Source organism: Cydia splendana, chromosome 26, assembly GCF_910591565.1.
Source record: "Cydia splendana chromosome 26, ilCydSple1.2, whole genome shotgun sequence".
Taxonomy (NCBI): domain Eukaryota; kingdom Metazoa; phylum Arthropoda; class Insecta; order Lepidoptera; family Tortricidae; genus Cydia; species Cydia splendana.
The window spans coordinates 2,773,665-2,780,522 of record NC_085985.1 but is presented as its reverse complement, the minus strand read 5'-3'; positions in this window follow the sequence as shown (position 1 = coordinate 2,780,522).

The window sequence follows — 6,858 nt, the reverse complement described above, 5'->3', positions numbered from 1 at the left end:
CACACTCGAAAAAATGTTTGATCTCCAATATCTCCATACAAATTTTCAACCCCTATTTCGCCACCTTAGGGGATGAATTTTCAAAAACTCTGAAATTAGTTTTGTTGTATTTTAATAGTATATCTTTTAACGAAGTTTGAAATTCCTAGCTTAAAATAAAACATGAACCCCATACGAACTTTCATCCCCTTTTTAACCCCCTTAGGAGTTGAATTTTTCAAAATCGCTTCTTATCTCTTGTACACATTATAAATATAACCTGGTGTGCAAATTTCAACTTTCTAGCATTTCTAGTTTCGGCTGATAATAGTAATAGTTGAATAACAAAATATCACACCGATTTTGATTTATTCGTCAATATTTTTATTTTTTTCTATTAAACTGTACATCAAAGGTCTCAAAAATGAATTCCTCATGCCCGATTTATCTGGAAATGATACCAAACCCGAGGTGGTAGGTAAATAGAAGCCGATATGCGGCGTGTAACTTTGGATGCCCCCCTGCCTACCCACCAGGGGGTGGCGGATGGCTACCGGGCTGGATTGGTTTAGCTTTACGTATACTACATCTGTGCCAAGTAAATTCATCCGATACCAAAATTTGCACGTCCCATACATTTGGGTGACACTACTTCCCTCAGTATGAGGTGGCCTTAGGAACTCTGTGAAAAACAACTCAACCTAATTGTGTTTAGGTTTGATAGAATTGTCTCATTTAGTACTAATAGGTACTACTTACTAGGTACTGTTGAAAGAAAAGTATGTACAGTCAAAAGTGACAGATTTAATACGTCCTAACGACTGCCTTAGCAGTGTCAAACTAACATATTCGCTAACGTCTGCGTAACTTACTTTTTATACATCTCGCTCGCACTAATATGCTAGTACGACGTAGATGCATAGAAAGTAAGTTACCCATACGCAAGCGAATATGTCAGTGTCAAACAGGGGCCCATTTCTCCAACGATATTAGACTAATATTATTAGTACACGAACTGGGGCCCATTTCTCGAACGGTAATATTCTAATGTTATTAGTGTGTTGCCATGGTAACCCATACGACTTGACAGTTCGTGGACTAATAATATTAGTCTAATACCGTTCGAGAAATGGGCCCCTGTTAAATCGTACGGGTCGTCATGACAATACACTAATAATATTAGACTAATACAATGACCTTTTATTTATGTAGACGTGTGACGTTCATAGTTGACAAAATTAAAAATTGATCCAACGATTTTGACAGCTTGACAGGTTGGCGTCACCCATACGCCTAACTAAATATAGGTTCCGGAACCTATATTTAATGGCTCACAATCGTGCGCCTGGTACCATATCTACCTCAAGTTACTTACATCTATGGACTAATATCGTTCGAGAAATGGGCCTCTGAGTGTCTGAACCACGTTCGACGTGTTGCCTCTCTGTCACACTTACGTACGAATTTACAAGTGCGACAAAGAGGCAACACGTGGAACGCGTTTCGCGGTAGACCCTCTTGGGAAACAGACCCGCAACCGTGTGATAACGAGCACGCGCCGTTTGCGTGCATTACAAGCGTATTTATAATATTCCGACTATTTTTAGTCGACTATTATTGACTATAGATTAATAATAACAATTAACGCAAAACGCAAACAAGTTTTGTCAATAAAATAACACAACCGCAATAAAAAGTATTTGTATTGTATTGTATAATCGTTTACACGGCGTCTATGCCGGCAAAGAGAATTTGAAATAGAGAGTTACTGTCATGGTAAATTATGTAGGTAGCTACAGTACATTTATTGCCATCTTTCGACAGAAGATTAAAACTGTTAGAACGCCATTTGACTTTGATCCTTATTCTTTCTCTGATATGTGTTAACTTGTTAAATAATCTTCTGTCGAAATATGCCAGTAAATGTACTGTAGCTACATAATTTTAAATAATTTACCATGACAGTAAAGGCCTGCGCAAACCGGCGGAGCGCAGCGCAGATCACTTTAAAATTATCAATGTATTTTCTTCCCTATTTCAATTACCTTCAGGTATAAATTTAAATGCTTTGAGAACGACCTCGGAGCATCACGGAGGATTGTTACTCCACGGCATCGAGGAGCACGCTAGAGGATACCGCGGCGGTAGGCGCCGGCATGCCGCGGCATCCCTCGGCATGCGCCGAGGCCTCCCGAGTGCGCCGGAGTAGCGCCGGGACGAAGGGGGAGAACTCGTGCATACTAGTCACTAATCCCCTGTGATAGAGTACACGCGGCGGCATGCCGCGGCATCCCCCGGCCTGCGCCGAAGTGCTCCCTGGTGCGCCGGCCGCCAGCGCCGGGCTGGCGGGCGCTCGCGGTACCGCGGGGGATTTTACTTCGCCGGTGTGCACTCCGCGGCGTAAATCCTCCTCGGTGATCTGCGCTGCGCTCCGCCGGTTTACGCTGGCCTTTACTCTCTATTTCAAATTCTCTTTGGTATAATCGTTCACACGGCGGGCAAATGCGGGATAGCCGTAGCCGCAGCCGTGTGAACTATTGAGTAAGTTGCAAATTTTTCTGTCACTACGGTATTCGATAAAATCCCGTACCGTGAGTTGGGTGAAAATTGACTTTCAAACCTCGATAAAATTTTATTTTTACATGTGAAAACTGAATGGTGTATATAGTAAGTGGTTCGGACGTTTGTATTTTAGTTTGTATTTTATTTTGGGTATAGTTCCATTTCATAACTTTGACGATAAACAGGAAAACCCACCTCACCCCGTAGTCCCTCGTATTTGGGGTGAGTTGGGTTTTCATACAAAGGTGATTTTGGAAGATTGTTGGATCGATTTTTTTTTATTATGAGTATTACTATAGCTGCATTTTAAATTGGAATACGTTATTTTTGTAGCAGTAGCCTTAAAAACCCATCTCACCCCCCTTTCAACCCTTCTCTCCCCATTCATTATCCAACTCTCCCCGCGAACCCTACTCACCCCATTTTACGGTATACGGTATAAAAATTAACGCCGTGTGAACCTCACACGCAGTAGGCACGTGCTAATCACGCGTCAATATGAATGTTTTTGAGAACGCATTAATACATAGATAATGTCATCGTACGGATAAACGTGATGTATGCGTGAACTCCAAATACCTGACCTATTATTATCACATTATAATAAATGAAGATATTAATTTGTTGATGCGCTGGTGGCCTAGCGGTAGCGTGCGACTTGCAATCCGGTGGTCGCGGGTTCAAACCCCGGCTCGTACCAATGAGTTTTTCGGAACTTATGTATCTTCGGTGAAGGAAAACATCGTAAGGAAACCGGACTAATCCCAATAAGGCCTAGTTTCCCCTCTGGGTTGGAAGGTCAGATGGTAGTCGCTTTCGTAAAAACGAGTGTCTACGTCAATTCTTGGGATTAGTTGTCAAGCGGACCCCAGGCTCTCATGAGCCGCGGCAAAATGCCAGGATAACGCGAGGAAGAGTAATTTGTAGACTTAAGAGTTACATCGCCGTCAAAAAGCCTCCATAATACAAACAGCAACACTCCTAACTGTACATCGGTGGACCTACACTACGCCCTGCACTATGTCTGTATCTTTAGGTATTTCAATAAAAGTAAACAAAATCTACCCTCAAAAGGCTCCTTAGCCAGTTGAGGTTAGATGAAAACATTACACGATCAAATAATGTAGGTTAAAGTCGGTCGTTCAGTGACAAATCCAGGCGGTTTTGTATTTAGTTGGTTAACCAATAAATGTTGAACCTATCTACCCGTAAATGCATAAGGCATAAGGTCCACCGATGTACAGTTAACAGTGTGCGCGATGGTACATTGGAGTTAAAGCGTTTTCACATTGTCCGGTCAGGGGGCCTAGCCAAGGTGGCAATCGTTTGCGCAACGGAACGCTTTCTGTCTCTCTATTACTCTTACAAATTAGTGCGATAGACAGGGTTTCGGTGTCGTAGCGGAAACGATTGGCATCTTGGTTAGGCACCCCGATATGGGTGGGATACGACCGCAAAGAAGTAAAATTCAAAAAGATCTTTTTTGTATTTATTTATCCATTTAATTTATAATTATTGTTTAAAATAAAGCGTCAAAACAAAAACCGGTCAAGTGCGAGTCGGACTCGCGTTCCAAGGGTTCCGTGCACATGGTCGGAGTGGTCGGACAGACAGACAAACAGACGCACGAGTGATCTTATAAGGGTTCTGTTTTTTCTTTTTGAGGTAGGGAACTCTAAAAATAAATTGACCGTATACCATAGCCTCGTGCCATCCCTAATTTAGTATGGTAATTTATTGCTGGGGAAGTTTGGATACAACTAGAGTTGAATTTCATTTGTTCGAAAATTTTACGAGACAAAAGAAATGTTAATTTTATGAAAGTTAAAATTCCATTGAAACAGATTGTACATCGTATTGCACATTGGGCGGCACAAGGATAGGGCACTCCCGGCTGATTTCCACTGGTCATCCGACATCCGATATCGGATCGGACAGTGTGAAAACGCTTTTACGCCCTCATTTTAACGACATGCTGAAATAACACGAAACTTGGCATGCACATTTAGGTAACCTATATCTGTGCCTGATCTGATATTAGTTTTAAAAACCGGCCAAGTGCGAGTCGGACTCGCGCACGAAGGGTTCCGTACCATTACGTAAAAAACGGCAAAAAATCACGTTTATTGTATGGGAGCCCCACTTAAATAATTTTATTCTGTTTTTAGTATTTGTTGTTATAGCGGCAACAGAAATAGATCATCTGTGAAAATTGCAACAGGCTAGGTTCACACGGCGTAAATTTTTCCCGTATACCGTATATGGGATTTTAACGAATACCGTAGTGACAGCCAAATTTGTAAGGAAACATTAAAAGTCGTTCACACGGCGTCTATGCGGGAAAGCCGTCTAGCCGTCTGAACGATTTTGAACGTCTCTATACAAATTTTGCTGTCATGTCACTATGGTATTCGATAAAATCCCGTATACGGTATACGGGAAAAATTAACGCCGTGTAAACCTAGCCTCACGGTTCATGAGATATATACAGCCTGGTGATAGACAGACAGACGGACAGACGGACAGTGGAGTCTTAGTAATAGGGTCCCGTTTTTACCCTTTGGGTACGGAACCCTAACATAGGAAATAGAGCGAGTACCTAGAATTTTTGTATATGTTACTTCTACTTGCTCTAGTCTAGTTTATTTGTATTAGAATTTATATTTTTAAAGAACTTCCACTGTTGAAGAGGCTAGAAAGTGACAAATAGATGGCCGAGTTCGTTCGAAGATACGATAATAGGGTATTTGTCTACTAGTCAAATCAGTTTCTTTTTTCGAACAGTCAAAACGATTTTGCTACTATGGAATTTGTATGAAACGCTAGCTAGCATGGGACGTCACAATCATATTATACGGCTTTTAAAATATACATTGTGTCTAAAAATAACTCCTGTCTACGTTTCTTTATTAATCTTCCGGTACTTTATTTCATGAATGGTGTAAAATAATCTATTTTAAATACAGTCAAATACCTTATTTAATGAGAAGTGAGAACTTCTTCTTTTTTTAAAGTCGGTAAAAAATGACACAATGTTTAATTTTATGACGAAATAATCAACATACGTATAACGTCACACGTAACATATGTACCTTTTTGTCTACTTGACGTAAAATGACGAAGAATATTGTCCGCAGGAAAACCACACTGCTTGGGTTTAACTGCAAATAGTTTTGAAATGACGAAAGACTTACCTACCTATACCTACCCGTGTCAACAATTAGAAGAAAGTAGTCCTCGGAAGCTTTGGCGATCGCGCGGGTTTTATAGTTTTACCTCAAAACTCTGAAAAAATACTTCTGTTTAAAATTTTGGTATAGTCAAATCCCTCGGCTATTACGCTGCGTCTTACGTAAGCGAACAACTCGCGAAGGCGGCGCGACGCGGCGCGGCGCGGCGGGCCCAAGGCGTTCGCGTTCGCAACGAGATCGCCCACGTAGGACACTTCTATAGGCATCAAAGGATTGATTCACCCCGCGCCGCATGGCTTCGCTTCGCGCGTTGTTCGCCTACGTAGTACGCTGCGTTATACATTTCTCGGTAGAATGAACTTTTTCCCATTTCTTGCCTTAATGCAGCCAGATTTTTGATATTTGATGTCCGGATTTTAGACATTTTCGGCACCAATTCAGTCGGCAGTAATGTCGCGCTGCTCTGCAGCACTGCTGGTGTAGTCTAGATACGAACGATACCTTTAGGAATAATAGAAAGTGACCGAATACAATGTGTTATTAGCATAACATGGACATTAGCCATATGTATCGACGGTGAGACGATTTAAACCAGAGTTTAACACAGATAAGAGGTTATACACTGAAATAGACGTCATATACAAAAGAAAAAGTGACTAAGCCCTCTACTGGCCTAAGCCGTCTTCATCTTACGCGGCTAACGCCGGGGTTCCCGGGCTTTTAACCTACCTAGGCTATTCAAAATAGATATAGATAGATAGGTAACGTGGTGAGGAGGCAGTGGCGTAGCGTCAGTGGGGAGACACTCCTGACTTCGGTCGAACTCGGCTCCGCTCGGCTCAGCATTGCTCCGAGCAATTATTAGGGTTGGCACCACTTGACTACCTTGTGCGTGCACGACCACAGATAAGATAATCACTTGAATTTTGACAACCCTAAATAGCCGAAAGGGATAGTGCCATATATTAGAAAGGGATAGCATGATTCGACCCTGAATTGCTGTCAAAGATCGGGTTTGTAGGAAGTGTCCTTTCTGTACGGTAGTAATATTATTTCTTCTGTGGTAGCGTGAACTAATCTAGCCGTTTTCTTTCACTGTGCCCGAAGGCGCCTCGCGCGAGGCCCC